Raw genomic sequence first — 17,434 nt, forward strand, 5'->3', positions numbered from 1 at the left:
TCCGCTCTCCCGAGTTACCTGGTAGCTATGCCTAGTGGATCCCAACACAAAGAGCCTTGGAGTGCAGCAGCCCTGGTCCAACCTTTGGCTCTGTTTCCTATGTTTTTACATTGAACATAGATGGGTTGTTTGAACCACAGCTAAATGTAATATATTAGAGTGCTCTCCACTCCCCAGCAGCATTCTATGCCCAGCTCCCAGCATAAAAAGGTCCAGGCAAGGCATCTTCTGAATGCCTCATCCTGCTGCAATGCTCAGATCTAAGTCCTCTGTCTTTGTAGCATGGAAATCTTTTATGCTGAATTTGGCACTCGTAATGGGTGCAGCTCAGACAGCACTGATGTTTGGTCTGGTTGGAGGCTCATACAAATTATATGGATTTCTTGGGTTTGGAAAAAAGGTCTTGCGTTTGCAGGCTGTCTTTTGGTCCAGCTAAGGCTGACTGAAAAACAAGGATGAACAAAAGTGAACCCTAATTTTCCAAAGATTTAATTTGGGTTTTGGACTAAGGACCATCAGTGAAGGTAAGTGGGTTTTTATTCTGTCTTGAGAGAACAAGAGATCAACTCTAGTGGTTTGCGGGGTATTTAGTTACTGCTTATCCAATTAACGTGTCCTGTTCTCACTTCCAGGTTTCTTAAAAGTGATCAGTTAACCAGTCTTTATTGGTTTTTATTTGGGGTGTATGTGACTGTATGAAACACAGGCACACACTATATATAGATATGATTTACTTAATGTTTCCCAACACCACAGGTCAGAGAAACTACACTTTTTCTTAATTCCTGAGTATCCTTACTTTCTTTACATTTATAAACAGTTAAACCACAGTATTGCCATTATTTTTATGTGAAAGACAACTTTGACCACTCTTAGCCTTTGTAAAGCCAACCAGATGTCCTTGTTGGAACCCATCATTCAACTGTTATTGCTCTGAAGTTTGAGTTTTTAATGATTTTTTTGCCAACTAAATATAGTACATGCATAAAAATATTTGCTTTAGTGCCATCTATAACATCCATTTTTTCCATCCACTCTCCTTTCTATTGACTAGGGAATATCTTGGGTAAATATTTGAGAGGAACCACTTTGATTAATAACATGTCTCAGAATATACTTTGTCAATAGTATTGGCTATACAGGCATTTTTCTTATCAGGACGGTACATTGTGCTTATTTTTAGAAATCATACATATGTTTTTAAAATACTAGATGGAAACTAATATTGTAATAGGCTCCAAATTCCAAATACATATACACACAAATCTTACAGTGCTCATTTAATCTTCAAGGAACATTACCTGTATAAAATTCATAATATAAAAATATATCTATATCCATGTTACTAATAACACCTTCACAGATTAAAACAAAGAATTGTTAAACTTTCATTTACTGTCCATTATTTATGTTGCTGTTTATTTGGCACCTTTCACTCAGTTTGAACAGTGAAACTAAACTAGTCTGTTTCACTTTCTGTTGCTATAGTAAACAGATTCTTGTTAATTTCACTTTCCAGTTGGCATACACTAGTGTTAAACACTGCAGGAGGAAGTTGAAGACTAGGATTCACACAGGAGTTAAGAAAGTTAAATCCCAGGCTATATTGGCCTCTCTTTGCAATGCTCCCATTGCCATTTTCAGTAAAATCAGTAATACGTGAAAATGCTTCTGTGAGGTTTTGTAAATCCCTTTTTTCAACAAAAAACTAAACATGGGGCCTAAAACTTATTGCCAGTTTTCCTTCAGGTAAAGTGTTTTCAGCATGTTTGTTATGTGCTACAACTTGATTTCTGGGTGTATTTAAAATGGGGAAATAATGAGTTAGGTATATGCTTGACAAATTTTATTAATGACGATAATGAGATTAGTGATTCTACTGATTTTCTTTGTCAAGGGCTTTGAGTTCTACTGAAGAAAAGTACCGTATAGGCGGTGAGGTATTACTGTTATTTGGTCAGTAAAATACTACGTTGTGAACCTGAAGGGATAGTGCATTTATCAAAAGAGCCTTTTGAATTTCAAAGAGAGCATAATAATAAAACAAAAGACGTGAGTTTCAAGTGATCATTGTTTTATTCACAAGAGGCAGCTGCACCGCTATTGTGCTTCAGTGTAGATACTTGCTAGAGTGATGAAAGAGGGCATAGTTAATCCACTGCCCAAGGAGGCGATAGCTAGGTAGATGGAATTATTCTTCCATCCACCTAGCACTGTCTATTCTACACCATGGGTCAGGTCAGCTTAACTACATCACTCAGGGGTGTGGATTTTTCACACCCCTGAGCTACGTAGCTGGGGCAACTTAACTTTTGAGTGTATATCTGGCCTTATTCACGTATGGGAGGGGAATAAGCTATGCTGATGTAAGGCACCTTTATACTGGTACAACTATGTCCACACTGGGGGTTGTTTCAGTATAAGTTCATCAGTTAAAAAAAAAACCATGCCCCAACCAGCATAGTTATACCACTACACAAACTGCGTAAAGAGCAGGCCTAGAAAGTCAAGCAATTCAAAGCTAAGGTTCTGCCTTAACACTGCTCCCACATATTAACCCGGTGGCCAATTCATTAACCCAGCAGCTGCTTCAAAGTGGACATAGTCAAAAATATGTTGGTTGGCTGGGCCTCAGCATCCCAGTAAAATGGCTGACGTTTGTTATATTGTCTCTGATGCAGTAGAGCCAGACTTCTGGCCCTTGCCAAGGGCTAACAATAATAGCAAAAGGAGGCTCAGGCAGGTTAAGGAACTTGCCTAAGGTCACCCTGCGTGAAATTCAGCCCTGTAGCGAGGGTTGGCAAAAGGCCTATGTATCTTAAATCCTCATTAAGCCTTTGAAATGGCACAGAAATGATGCGTATTATTCTTATTAAATGTTGTTTGTACTGCGTAGCACCTACGGACCCGTCATGGACCAGGACCCCTATACCCACTGTATAAACACAGGAAACAAAGAAGTCCTGGCCTCCCAGAGCTTATGGATCTTGTATGGGCCCTCTGCCTAGGGGGGAATTTCACCCACAAGAAGTCATGGCAGTGCCTGCAATAGAATCCCAGGGGCCCAGCCCCCAGGCTAAGCACTGCAGCTTACATCCTCTCTTATCCAATGTTTGGGTAGTGAAAAGGCAATGTTTACAAGTCCTAGTTTTCACTCAGGCCCAGCTGTAGAGCAGCAGAGCGTTGGCTGACAAATGGTTTTCAGCGTGCCCTTGGCATAAGAAACCCATTCATTTTTTTTCCCCTAGAAAATGAGCCACTTCTAGCTGAACACACGATTCCTTGCATCACCTTCCTGGAGAGCACAGCAGCAATAAAAGACCCTCGCGTCTTCTTTTTCAATCCGCAAGGCACGGTGGCGATGCCGAGGGTCTTTTGGCTAATTCCCTTCTCAGCCAGCTAAAAACAGGCCAGGCCTCATTTGAAGATGGATTTAGTCTTAAAAAATAATAAAGTGCCATTAAAAACATGGCAGCTGGGTTAGCTGAAGTAAAGGAAAACGTACTGTGGGCTAGGGGGTCCCAAAGGCAATTACAAAGCAGACACCAAATGCTCTCGTACTGGCTCGCTCTGACTGATTGAGCTCAACAGTTCCAATCCCTGAAATGCCGGGTTTAATCCTGACCCCAACTCTGGCCCTTTCCCACGGCTCTAGTGGTGCAAAGGGACTGCAAGGCGACTGGATTTCTCCTTCCATGTTGGGGGGTTCCCAGCAGATGGAGTCTAGTGTAGCCAGCTCTAACAGCATCCCCCTGCTGTGCCCAGCCTAGGTGGCCTGCCAGGTGTGTTCCTGGAGATAGATGGGGCTGTAGCCAAAGTACACGGCACTGCAGCAATTCCTGACTGGTAAATAGCCCTTCAATTGGGCCTTAGCCAACCAGGAATAGTCAGACCCAGGCTCAGAGAGATACAGAGGCTCCCCACCCTGCAGCTGTGCCCAGCAGATCTGAGGGTTGGAGCCACGAGGATTATACTTATTCATACAGCCCCCTCCTAACAGAAGCAGTGTCAGCACCTTGAGACGATGGTGATAGAGAGGCCCTTGTTCATTTCTTAGGAAGTAGAGGAAAACCAACCCCTCTGTAATGGGGTGGACCAGGTTGGCTGCTGAGACGAGGTTTTCCCATACTTGAGAAGCACATTCTGAAGAGATACTCAGCTTGCCGAAAGGCAACAGGGCCCGATGCAGTGACAGGGAAAGCAAGCATTGCACAGTGAAAGATTTTTATACTGATCGCCAGCTACCTCGGGCAACAGACAAAATGTAGGGCTGGAAGGGATCTCAAGAGATGCCCATTTCCGCCCCATGGTGCAGAAGGATTAAATACCTGACAGGTGTTTAATCTAACAACTAAGACCACTTTGCCCTTGCCTGCATGTAACGGTGGCTCACATGAGCCTTCTTAAAGCAATGCAGCTCTCTGCATGGATCCTCCTGTGGAAGGTGCACTAATAGTCCAAAGGACTGTTGTTATATTCCCTGCCTGGGTTTCCGCTTCTCTTGGCATTGTGCAGGTCAACCTTTGAAACTACAGCTGCCCTTGGGGGATTCTGGCCTTGGTTCAGTCAGTTCTACTCAGTTCAGGTTTCTCTACCTCTTTCCAGATGTGGTGTCTTGCTCCAGTCCACAAGGGTATAATTAAGTACATTGCCCTCGCCCGCAAAATACTAGCTGCATTGGCTTATCAAGGTGCTCCAAGGCTGGCAGGCAGGGATGATGCAGTGCAGAGCTTCTGAGTTGCAAATATTCAGCCTGGGTCATTTATGCAAATTCAATCATTCATAGTTATCAAATATTCAGATTAGGGCATTATATCAATTGCAGAGATTCTCCCGTTTTTTCATGTTTTCTACCTTAAGAGGTATCCCTAGATTAACGTTAAGCTCCCTGTAGATTAATCGAGCATTGACAGTTCCACCTTAAAATAACACTTGACAATGTGTGTTTTGCATTTCTCTGTGGCTAAATCTGCAAGCACTCACATGAAAAACACAGCTCTCTGCAGAGAAGTCGGATGTGCGACACGCTGCCCCGTTCACCTCTTTCATATTGGGCCTGCCTTATCCAGGAAGAGTCAAATAATTGTTCAGAAAAATAGTCTCCGCCAATTTATCAGGATGTTGGCAGCAGGAAGTAATTTATACTCTTAGTACAGCAAGGTATTACAGTTTGTTAGTTTACAAGATAAAAAGGAGGAGGATGTCAATAGTAAGTCTATGGTATCCAATGTTACAGGTATTGGTTCTGCTTTTGACCCCCTGTTACACCTGTAATCAGCTGTCCACAGAATGATGGGCATGGTTGAGTGCTGGTATCATGCTGGTTGATTCCTTCCCTGCCCTAGTTGTGACAATATGCCCATGCACACAATTTGTCTGACGTCAGCTTGGTTTGTTTGTGACATGGAGTCTGCTTATTGGTACGGTAGCACAGCAGGGACTGGCACCTCTCCCTCCACGATGTCGCATGGTCGGGGGGAATGAGAACATCCGAGACTTCGCAGAAGGCGCTCTGCTCCTTGCAGGATTGGGCTGTTAGTCTGGGAAACGGCTTGGGAACAAATGATTTCTAGCCAAGAAGGAACAGCCTGGCCTGTGCACATGCAATCATCTTTAGAGAGAGAGAGAGAGTGTGTGTGTGCGTGGTTACTGAGGAGGGGGTATAGTGAGCAAAGTGTGATTTGTTAAGCAGATTTTCAGGGGGGAAGCTGCTTGAATAGGAAGCCACAGAGTTTATCAGTCCAGCACATACAGCACTCTTTGCCAGCAGAAGAACAAGCAACGACGGCTGGGTTGGCCCCAGGGGGCCGGGATGGAGAGTTAGCCCAGTAGGGAGCTCGCCTTCAACACTGCCACTCCCCTCGCCCCCTCCTATCCCCCACCCCGACCCCAGGGAGTACTGCCTGTATTTCTCTTCTCAGTGAAGTGTTTCCTCAGCTGAGCCAGCGCCCAAAAGCCCCAAACTGTGTGTCGTGATACACTGGCTGATGAACAAGGGCGACACTGCAGCTTCATTATGCTGCCCCTTCCAAGTTCTCTCTATTTTTGAACACACAAAAAAAAAGAAAGAAAAAAATAAAAAGTCACACTTGAGGTTACCTCCGCGCTCTCAGCCACAAAGCCCATGACATCAGTGTTGCCATGGTGACCAAATCTTCACTTAGGTATCCTGAGTGCTGTTCGCTTACTGGCTACCAAGGAAACCACTGTAAGTGACAATGCAAGTATCACACTCGAGCACACATCACGGCTTTGTTACTGACGTGGCCTCTGGCAGCACCGCTAGATCTGAAGGCCTTTCCCTCTAATTCCATCCTGCAGGAGCTGATGCTTCCTGGGAGGTAATGCACGTTCTCAGCGCCTGCGGGAGCTGGGGACAACTGGCATGTTTGCACAGTGAATGGAAGCGACTTAACGGAGCTACTGGATTCTTTGATCTCCCATGAGTTATTGTCTGGACATTACCCTGAAGGTGACAATCAACGTGTGCATTAACGTGCGTGCACTGCCTCTACGGCTGTATGAAACTAGGCAGCTTGGTTAACCCATCCTCATTAGTGTTTGTTTCACTTCTTGTGATTCACATCTCTGGAGTTTTGCTTTGTGTTCCTGTGAACCTGCAAACTCATAAGAAAACTCAGACAAAGGGGTGGAGTCTGACTGGTTACTGAACAAAGTTTCTTGATAGTCTTGAGCAAAACTGGGTCAAATTAAGTCCAGATGGTTCATGGAATCTGGCCATGTATGTTACAGTTCAGGTCCCCGTTTATCTCAGAGGATAAATGCCTCTTAAGACAATAGAATGGAGACCATGGTAAGGGATCTTGTTGCATGTACGATCTCGTTGCATGCACCTTCCTTAAAGCCTTGTCCATGTATGAAGAGAAACATGTTCTCACAGAAAGGGGACAGCCCTCACCCATTCTCCATCATCTGTTCTTCTCATGCCCACCCCGCAGAAACCCTTCTGTGTAGACTTCATGGAGTTCCCACTTCTTTGAGATGGAAGTGGAGGGCTGGCAGGCAGGATCGGGAGAGGTAGAGAAACCATTTAGGCTATTCTACCACAACTTTTGGTGGAACACAATACCAGTTAACTCAGCCTGGAAATGTCTTGAGTCAAGATGTTTCTGCCTTGATTAAGGGGAATTCCAGTCCCAGCCACGTTAGGGGGCAGCCTCTGGAAGCACAGGTGCAATCAGTAGAAGGTGACTCCAATCAGTTGCCCCTTCTTTCCTGCAATTCCCACCTAGATCTTCGGGGCTGTGTGGGACAGAGAGGTGAAACTCCCAGCTTCTTCGATGGGGGGAGCAACCTCCACCAGCACCCACAGGAGAAGAATTCAGAGGAAACTCAATGAATTGAGTTAATGTGTCCTTTCCCCGAAATGACTCGTTTCTGCCAGAAACAAGAGAATGATCTGAGTTCTGTAGAGCTCAGTACATAATTGTTTCTTCCCTGTGGCAATGATCTCTTTCATGTCGTGTCTGTTTTTCAAGATCTTTGCAACTTTCCTCTGACACACGGTGGCTGGCATTTCTGGAACATGGAGAACTAACGTTCCCTGCATATCTAAACAGGGGGAGTTCCACTGATAGCATCGATATCTGCTGGATACTTCCCTTCACTAGGGGAAGGAGAACAGTTGATAACAGAGCTAGCTGAAAAACTGGAACTTTTTTGGTGAAAAAATTAATGAGAAGATTGTACCTTTTTTTCGTCAACAATTTCAATTTTTTTCAACCAGCTGTAGTCAATGACTGACTGACTGACTGTGGGCTTGTCTACATGATCAGTTAGTGCGTAGCAAGCTGCGGTGGTGAATCTACTAGCCATGTGGACTCTGCCACCATACACTAAGAGTTCTATCGTGCTTTGATAGCCTCCTGTTTTACAGAGCACTACAGAACTTTGATTGCACTGGAGCAAGGTTCCCACAGCCGCTTAGTGCACGACAGGCCTCACCCTGGCTTACTGTGGACTAAACCTCAGTGTGGACAAGCCCTACGCTTGTAAGCATGTTTATGTCCTGAGAAATCCCACTACGACCTGTTCCAACCTGATGTGACATCAACACTTACTGGATCATGAAACCAAGTCATTGGGGGCCAGGTAAGTGACTTTTATAACAAACCACAGTTTTCAATGTTGCTGCTGCTATTAATATTATTATTATTTATTTATTATTTATTTTATTTATTGTATTATTTATTTTACATCTTGGACGTTTTGCGGTCTGCCAGAGAAAACAGAACTAAAGTACTAAGTGCCAAAGTGCTCGTGATTCACCCTGAAGGATGAGTCTTTCCACTGACTCAAATGGGCTATGGATCAGGCCCTGTATGAATGCGAAACCTCTAACTGTCCCTTTCTTATTTTATGCCTAAATCCTGGTTTTGGGTGCCTAATGGGTGAATATTATAGATGGCTAATTACCATCTAATTCATATGAATGTTGTGACACCCTTTTGGGAGGACTGATCTGATCTCAAATGGGTCATATTTCTGATCTGTTTTCTTTAGGAGTGAGAAAGTATCAACAAATGCTCTTCGGCTCAGGATGACTGTGAATAGTGATTAATTAGAAAATTAACATGTTCATGTCTCCATTACATCTATGCAAAACATGTGGCCCAAATCCTGTAGAACTTGACTCCCTTGACTTCTGTCACCATGGGTCGTTGCATTCCTTAATAGGTCCATTGATTTCCATGGGGCTACTTGAGTGAGTAAAGTATTTGACCCTGGGTGTTTTCAGCTCATATGAGTTTTGTCCAACTCTTCTTTGGTTTGGTTGGCGCAGGTTTTGGATTTGAATGAACTCACAATGATAGATTTTCCTGGCTAATGGTCAAAACCACATACAACAAATAAATCCTTCACTGACACACGCACAGCTCTGTGTCCAGGTTTGCAGAAAACGAAACTCAGGTCCACTCCCTTCTAAGAGGCTGCCTGATCCAAAGCCCATAGAAATTAATAGAAAAGGCACCTGTTGACTTCAATGGGCTTTGAGTCAGGCCCAGATCGCTCAGTGAACAGTCTTATTTCTTAGTGGATTTTGACGAGCACCTTCGAAGTTTCAGTGATTTTATAATGGCAAATACATTGTATCCCTTAAAATGTGACTGGGACAGAACTGTACACATCTGGATAGAAAAAAAACTGTGTTTGTTTCTCTACACAATTGGGCAGATCTTCAGCTGGACAGAAAAGAATCCCTCCATCTTAAAAAGAAACATCTGCTGGGAATGTGAGCTACTGCCTGATTGAGGACTGGGGGTCTGCAATTAATCAACCTCTTCAGTCATGTCACCAAGGAGAATTCGAATGAGATGGACCAATTGTGTGGGGGGGGGGGAGAGCCAGGAAATATGTAAGTGCAGCCAAACTCATCATGCTGGACTCCAAAAAATGAGGGATATCATCTGTGGACTCACTGCTATGTTTTCAGGTGGATGAATGGAGAAGACAGAAAGTCACCTTGGGCTATTTTTCAAAGTTGGGAACAGACCCAGTTTATTCAGTGGCAAATGATGTCTCTAGGCCCAGAAACATATGTATAAGCACACACGCATGGCTATTCCACCTGAGCTCTGTGCCAGTGAAAACTATTTGCCAGATTTTCAGTGTATATTTGAGTGTGTGAATATATGAATCTAAGTAGCCACATTGCAGTTCCTGGATGAAATTATATTGCTTCCCAGTTTAATTATGCAGTGAGTGAAACAGAGGACATTTCCTGGCAGTTGTTAACTTGCTGGAGAAACTGAAGGCCCATTTCTGAGTGCCGGACTTGACACCTTGAAGAGGCCCAGTTTTTAGTAAGTGTTGAGGACCCAACCTCTGACAGGCAAGAATCTTTAAAGTATCTCAAGTTGGGCAAATTCAGTAGTCATTTTTGAAAGTGTAGATTGTAACCCATTTACTGCAAGGAAATAGCTGACTCGGGGTCACTACTCTTACTATATAGACTGTTCAAATGGAAACTATGAATGGACACACTGATGTAAATTCTTTCCATTTACTGATAAGTTAACATTTGGACAATAACATGAATAAGGGGCCCTTGTGCTAGCACTGGTCTTTTCCAGACAGTATAATAGGAAACCATTCTAGAGGTATCGATGAGAAGCCGCTATTTACTCCTGTTAGAGGTGAATACCAAGATTTCTGGTCTCAAGAGGTGAATTTTTGTCACGATGAACTGAATCAGGGATGCTTGTGGTTGAAGTCAATGAGAGACTCATCTAGGCCATCTCCCTGCCAGTGTCTTTCTCCTTGCAGCCTGAGATGGGCCAATATGATAGTGAGAAGTTTTGGAGAAAATGAGGAGGGAAAATGGTGATCCCCATTAAGACTGGTTGTACTAAGGAAAACGGGGGTGACAGGGATGGAGCGAAGGAAAGTGTAGGAATGGTTCATTCCTAGATTTTTTTAAGTCCAGAAAGAACAATTATGATGATCCAGTCTGACCTCCTGTATAACACAAACCACAGAATTTCTCCCAGTAATTCCTGCATCAAGCCAATAAGTGATATTTGCTAATGGGAGAAAGGCATGGGGGTGGGAAGGTCAACACCATCATAAACAAACAAAAACAATTCTGGGCTTGTTCTATTGCTCTGGGAGTTTGGAATGGAACATTCCATGCTCACACTGTTTTGTTTTATTGCAGTTTTGAAAGTGCAAACCACAGATGACCAGGGCAAAACCAAAATGAACCCAAAGATCAGCATGCAATGGAAATCATGTTCTTAGTTTGCTTCGGATCATCCATTATTTTTTGTTAAGGAAGACGCCTCATTATTGTAGCATTAATCTTCTATATACATTTGGCAGAAATCAAAATACTGCCTTTGTCTGTAGATAGATCTGCTTGTACAGCTCTGACTGTATCCAGCCATTTCCTCGTGAGCAGCAACATGGAAATTGTGCAAGAAGAACTCCTGCCCGAGTCCTAAATATTACGTTGCCAGCGTGATTATTGATCAAGGGGAAAGTCTCCGGGTTTGTGAGACTTCAGGAGGGAGCAATGATGTCGTTCTGCAGCTGTGCGTCACTGTAGCTGGTTTTGTCCATGGATATTCCACAGCATATAATGTAAGCGAAAGCAGGCATCCATAAGGGACCCTGGCAGAAGCTCCCTTCTGAGTGATTCATACTGACACTTCGTGGGAATATGGGATCCCTTCAGCCTACTGCACTTCTCACCTCTGAGTCACACTACCCCAGGAGAGTAAATAAGGTAACTGCGCACTGATCTCAGCAGTGACGAGCTCTCTTCCCAAAGAAAGGTGTCAGAAGGAGAAAATGAAGCATTGCTTGTTGGCAGTGTGTGTCACCGCTGACTGTGTCAGCAATTTCCTATCTAGGGCAAAATGCTCCTCTCTGATCCGCACACATGCCACAAGCCTCATTGCATCCCATGGCATCTGCAGTGCCACACAGTGATGCACGTTAGGAGGTTTATAATAAGCCAGGAAGTGCTGGGAGGATTTCAGGAGGGGGCGGGAGCAATGGATTAGTAACAGGTTAGTTAAAACATGGGGACATTTGTTGCAATCTGGGATTGTCTCCGTTGTCATGTTAGCTCTGCAGTTTGCTTTAGTGAGTTCATCCTTAAGGTAAGACATCTAGTTAGCTCAGCTCAGTCCCAATCAGGTAAGACCGACCACTCCTGCAGAAGAATGTTTATGGGATTAATGTCTTTAGCACTACACAGATGAAAATTTTGGACAGATTTGGAATAGGATCTCAACTAATTTTGCATCCACCACCAATTGTAGGTGTAAAATTTCAGGTTAAATTAATTGTGAGTGTAAATGATAGCATTTAGACATCTAATTAGTTCATTGTGCCTGCAAATCCAGTAGATGGATGCCTATATGTCTGTATTTTGGTGAAACACCTCAGGAAAAAGCCCCACAACATCAGCCAGTCATGACTCTTTTCTCAGAGTCAATTTTACTATAATCAGGCACATGACAACAGTTAACAAAGCATCAGAAAGGTAACAAAATGTTCCTTAACTTGGGATCTCTCTCCCAGAACCTTGGGTTCCTAGCCTGGCCTTCTCCTCGGCAGTCACTGCTGCTGGTCTGTTACAGTCTGCTTTTATAAAATGTGACCTTCTATGTATTTCTCTAACTCTAGATGACGTGTGACATCACAAACCTGGTGACCCACCACACGAAATGTTTGCCAGTGGGAAGTGGGAAGATGAGGTGACTGTCTCTTCATCTTGTGATCAGAATATACGAAAAAGTGAGTCACCAGCAGAGTGAGGTCCTTGTTGCTTCCAGATTGAGATACCACTCTCAGGACTTTCATTTAGTCTGACTTCCCATAATGAGAGATCTCATGAATATTCTTTAGTTATCTGGGCAAGTGAGCCCTGCTATAATTCTGGTGCTGGTGGTTTCACCGATTATAGGATGCTACTTGTGATGGCGCCAGGTGGCTTCTTACTCTTGTTCATGAATATGAAGGCTGCCATTTTCCTAGGTGCCAAAGGAATTGAGGCACCCAACTCCCATTGCAAGTCACTCCCTTTGGCTCCTAACCCTCTTGGACTCCATTGAAAATCCAAGCCCAAGGGATTAACTTTATTGCAAATCCTAAGGGGGACCCATACCCAGAATGGCCCAGCTGAGCTCATGTTACACCACTTCTTGTATTGGTGCAATGTTTTGTTTCATCAGAACACTTCATTTGAGTGCACGTCCTGTTTTTTCCTTCAACTTTGTCATCATGAAGTATCTGGATTGCCTCATCTCCTTCTGTGCGCATGCTACAGTACTCCAGCTTCTTCTGTAATCCGTGTTTCTATTGGCATCAGATTCCATTTCAGCCTCTGAGTTTGAAACCCCCCCCCCCACACACACCAAAGCCCCCTAATATGTCTGAAAGAAGAGTGTCCTCATAAGCCAGGGGCATCTGTTTGTGAATGGTCCTGGAGTAAGTTACTTGAGTTATGGTGAGGAGTTAGCTCTCAGTGAACAAAATCATCCATTGCCCTGAGGAATAAGGGCTGGATCAAACTCCCTCCAGACTCAGTGGAAAGAGCCTCACTGACTTCTGTAGGAGCTGGATCAAGCCCTTGAAGAGGAGCAGGCAGAGCCAGAAGTTTTAAGTGTGCACCCGACTTCTGCATGCCCTGTCTGCTTGTGCAAGCCAACACGTATGTGGTGTTTGCTGCTCTAACATATGCTTTGCTCCCTATAGCCCCTTACGGGCCCTGTACAGCAGAGACTAGTCATGGTGCAGAGCAGTCTGGTCAGGCCCTGGCATCAGGAGCGGCACCAGGGATTTTGCCGCCCTAGGCAGCAGCGCTCCTCCTCTGAGCATTCAGCGGTGGGGGTCCTTCCGCTCCGCGTCTTCAGGGCACTTCGGTGGCGGGTCCCGGAGTGAGTGAAGGACCCGCCGCCAAATTTCCGCCGAAGACCCGGAGCGGAAGGACCCCCCGCTGCTGAATTTACGCTGAGGGCGGCAAAATGCCGCCCCCCAATTCCTGCTGCCTTAGGCGACAGCCTAGGGTCACCTAGTGGAAGCGCCAGCCCTGCCTGGCATGCCTCTTTGCTGGGGCTGTAGAGCCTTTACAATGACTCTACACTGGCCAGGGAGGCCCCTCACACATGAAGTATTTCCAGGGAGTCTTTTCTGCCTCCTTTAAGGCCCCTTTACTCTGCCTGAACGGCCTTAGTGTAACTGAGAATCCGGCCCAATGTTTCTGTACCCTGGTAAGCACAAGTCAGAGGACGAACAGAGAAAAATAACTGGGCAGGTAAATGACTTGGTTGACAAGTTGCCTTCAGTGGTGGTACACCAGGGGTGAATTTGTCCCTATTTGCTTCAGTAGAGTTTCCTTTGGTTGTCTTCTGTACCAGCACCCTTCTCCTCATTGCTGTTTCACTATCCTGACAAAGATGGCAAAGTCCTGTGTGTGTTTCTAGGTTTGTTTGTTTTTTTTAAATCTGCCTAAGACTTAGCCCACATCCTCTTTTGTCAACTGTTTCTCCATACACTGCAATCAGCCGTGTACTTGAGCAATGTCTGGAATTGGACAAAAAGTCATGTGATTTGGAGGACTTGCTCCCCATTGGCCTCCTCCAAGTCTTGACATGATTAGTTCTACTCTCCCCAGCTGGAAGACTCAAAGCTAGCAACCCTGTGTTGTGGACCCCAAGTAAAAATCTTTCCAGAAAAGGGAATCAGACAAGGTATTTGATTGCTTTAAAAAAAAAAAGTGCCTGGAGAATGTGTTTGATGTAACTCTTGGAGATGGCATTTAGATATTGTGTGAAGGTGATGATCGATGCGTTAGAAATACCCAAGAGAGAGCAACTGGATGGATAGCCCTAAAAAAATCCTCCATCCTAAATGTTTACAAGTCAGATCAGTGAGTAAGAAGTGTGGTGTTCTTTCCCCTTTGGAAAGGGTCTATACAGAGTATGTGTATAAATTCCTACTGTCAGGGTGAAATTCAACCTAGTCCAGTCCAGTACAATAGAATATATGAAATGTCCTCTGCCTCACCAAAGCTTTGTGTTAAGGGTACAGAGGACCTTATGTAGATCCTTGACATTGGGTTGAATTTGAATTTCCCCTACCCAAATTAATGAGGCTTAAGACAGGATTCTCAAAGGAAAAGGCAACAAAGAGTCCTGTAGCACCTTATAGACTAACAGATGTATTGGAGCATAAGCTTTCGTGGGTGAATACCCACTTCATGCGTCTGACAAAGTGGGTATTCATCTACGAAAGCTTATGCTCCAATACATCTGTTAGTCTATACGGTGCCACAGGACACTCTGTTGCTTTTTACAGATCCAGACTAACACGGCTACCCCGCTGATACTCAAAGGAAAAGGAATTTCAGTGGGATTTAGGCATTTAATGTGCTTGGGTTTACTTGAAAGTCCCAACCTAAGAGTGTGGGGCCTAAGTGAAGGATAGGAGATCACCTGTTTTTCTTCTCTCAAGTCCCTTACGTAGAAGAAACAGGGCAGGCTGAAACCATCATCCTGCTGTTAAGTTGTCACTACTGCCTAGGGAAGCAGGAGCTAGAGCCACAGGAGTGTTCTTCCTGCGAATCTGTCCCGAAGCAGTCTCCAAGGACCTGGAGCACCCGCGGAGTTGGCGCCTATGTTGGTTAGTAAACTTATTAAAAGGGTCCCTTGATACTGTCGCCCCTGGGCACATGCACAGCGCTTAAAAACATCAGTGCATGGATCACTATACGTAGACCACTCCCTGTATTATCATATATACATAGATCAGCCACGGCACTCAGGCAAAAGCCTGAGGAAAGAGACAGGCCTGCATCATTCCCTAACAGTGAATAGATGTGGGCTGTCTTGGAGCAGTGAGAAAAGAGAACGCTAAAGGCCTTGGCTCCGCTGAGAAGAGCATGGGCCAGATCCTCAGTTGCTGTAGATTTGGCCGTCAGCCCGCATGCATTCATATCGAGGGATTGTCAGCAAGTTCGCTCAAGAAGGTAGAGAGGGATCTTGTCTCTCTTTCTCTCTGTCAGTGGTTAGGACCCAAACCTCTGACAGCTTTCACAGATCATAGGCTGAACCGAGAAGCGATTATGAAGTCAGTGCGCCCTTTGGAGAAATAGCATTGACATCATTGGATGATATCGGTGGTTTTCTCTAAGCATGTGTGCAGCCATGCTTTAAAATACTATAAATAGCAATGGAGAGTCCGACACAAGTTCTTAAATTGTCATCAGTAAATGCCTATTAAATACTTGATGATGTTACCGTGCTGTGATTGTGATAGGTCAGCTCTGTTCACTGACTGGAGATCAGCTGCAGAGCTTCCTGATCAAAGGGAAGTTGTATGTTTCATTGGCAGTTCACCTAACAGGTGCAAACTGTGTTCCTTAGGATGCTACAGTGTGCTCCGTTGATTTACTCTGACTGCACCAGCGTGCATCAACTTCCACATGTGGCGGTGTGTGGGAGTGCTGCATGACACCTTAATTCGCGCTAGACAGGAATGTTGCCAAAGCACACATTAAGATTTCTGCAGTGTAGCAACGAAACTAAGTGATTCCTTGGGACGCTTTGTGGAGTGAAGCATTATTGCACATAAATAAAGCGTTCAGAATCGGACCCCAGGAGAACAGGGGAAATAAGCCTCAATGGACTTATGGCTGAAAGCGTCTCCATCCGTGTTTCTATTTCTTGTTGGTAATTTTGGGATGATTTTGACGCTGACTAATTTGTGAATTGGGTGATGTGTTTTGTGTCGCTGGGAAGTGGGATCCCATCAAGAAACAATGCCGGAGTTTTTTGTTTTGTTTTTTTAGTTCCAGGTGGAAAAAGAACCGTGGCATCAGCAAGTGTGACAATAAACACCAACCCTTAAACAATGTGGTTGTTTGCAGTTATCGGGTGCAGCAATTAACAGAAATTAATTACAAATCTAAATTTCTGATCACCTTGTTAATTCATTTCTACTCCCCCATCCCTGCCCCCATGAGCATTAATATACGGAAATGCTATGAAAGTTCAAATAGCCAAGTGGTGATTTCCATTTCTTTGCTTGCACAGAATTGTAATTCAGCATTTCGATCAGTCAGTAAAAAGGGAACTAATGTCACCTTTAAATAAGTGGCAAAAGAGTTACTGAAAGGCACTGCTAATAACATGAACAATGGAGACCTAAAATAATACTAAGTGGTATTTTGCAGCATACATGTTGTGTTGCACACATTAAGGTCATTGGGGAAGTCAATGCTTCCTCAATGTATACAATGCAACACATTTGCATTCTTTCTTGCACGCACGTGCACACAGTCATTGGGGGTCACAGCATGATATTGCAGCTGTTTTGGGGTGATGGATGGGGTGGCTTATGCGATAACATTAAAACAATATATTCAGCAGTTTGCTGTGGCAGATTAGAAAACACTTCTGCTTGAGCTGATAAACTGATTAGAAAGATTATACTTAGATCTGAAAATGGCTGCTTTTCCATTCAATATGTATTTAAACATGCATCTGAAATGGGGCATTGCCCAGGGATCTCTATCACGGGGCAGTCATTTTTTTCCATTTGATTCATCAGACGTGATAATTATCACTGCAGTCACTGTCTGACACTTTTCATTTACAGGCCCTGAATTAACTGTTGCCTAACCTGTGAGTGCAGGCAGCATGGAATAGGTAGGTCACACAAAGACAGCAGGTATTACTGATGCTGGAAGAGTTTCTGCATCACCTCTGTTCAGCAGTCCTTGGCGGGGAAGAAAAAATAATCTTTTCCTCCAGAAATCTGTTAGAATTTCCTCTTCCCAAATGGTGCGTTTTCAGAGAGTGGCAGCTCCAGCTCCCTTTCCCTGATAGACTAGGGCACTGGTTTTCAAACGGCGGGTTGTGACCCAGTCGCGACCCAGTGGATTGCGGAATGTAAGGAGGTA

Source organism: Terrapene carolina, unplaced genomic scaffold (assembly GCF_002925995.2).
Source record: "Terrapene carolina triunguis isolate 2854851 unplaced genomic scaffold, T_m_triunguis-2.0 Scaffold33891, whole genome shotgun sequence".
Classification (NCBI taxonomy): domain Eukaryota; kingdom Metazoa; phylum Chordata; order Testudines; family Emydidae; genus Terrapene; species Terrapene triunguis.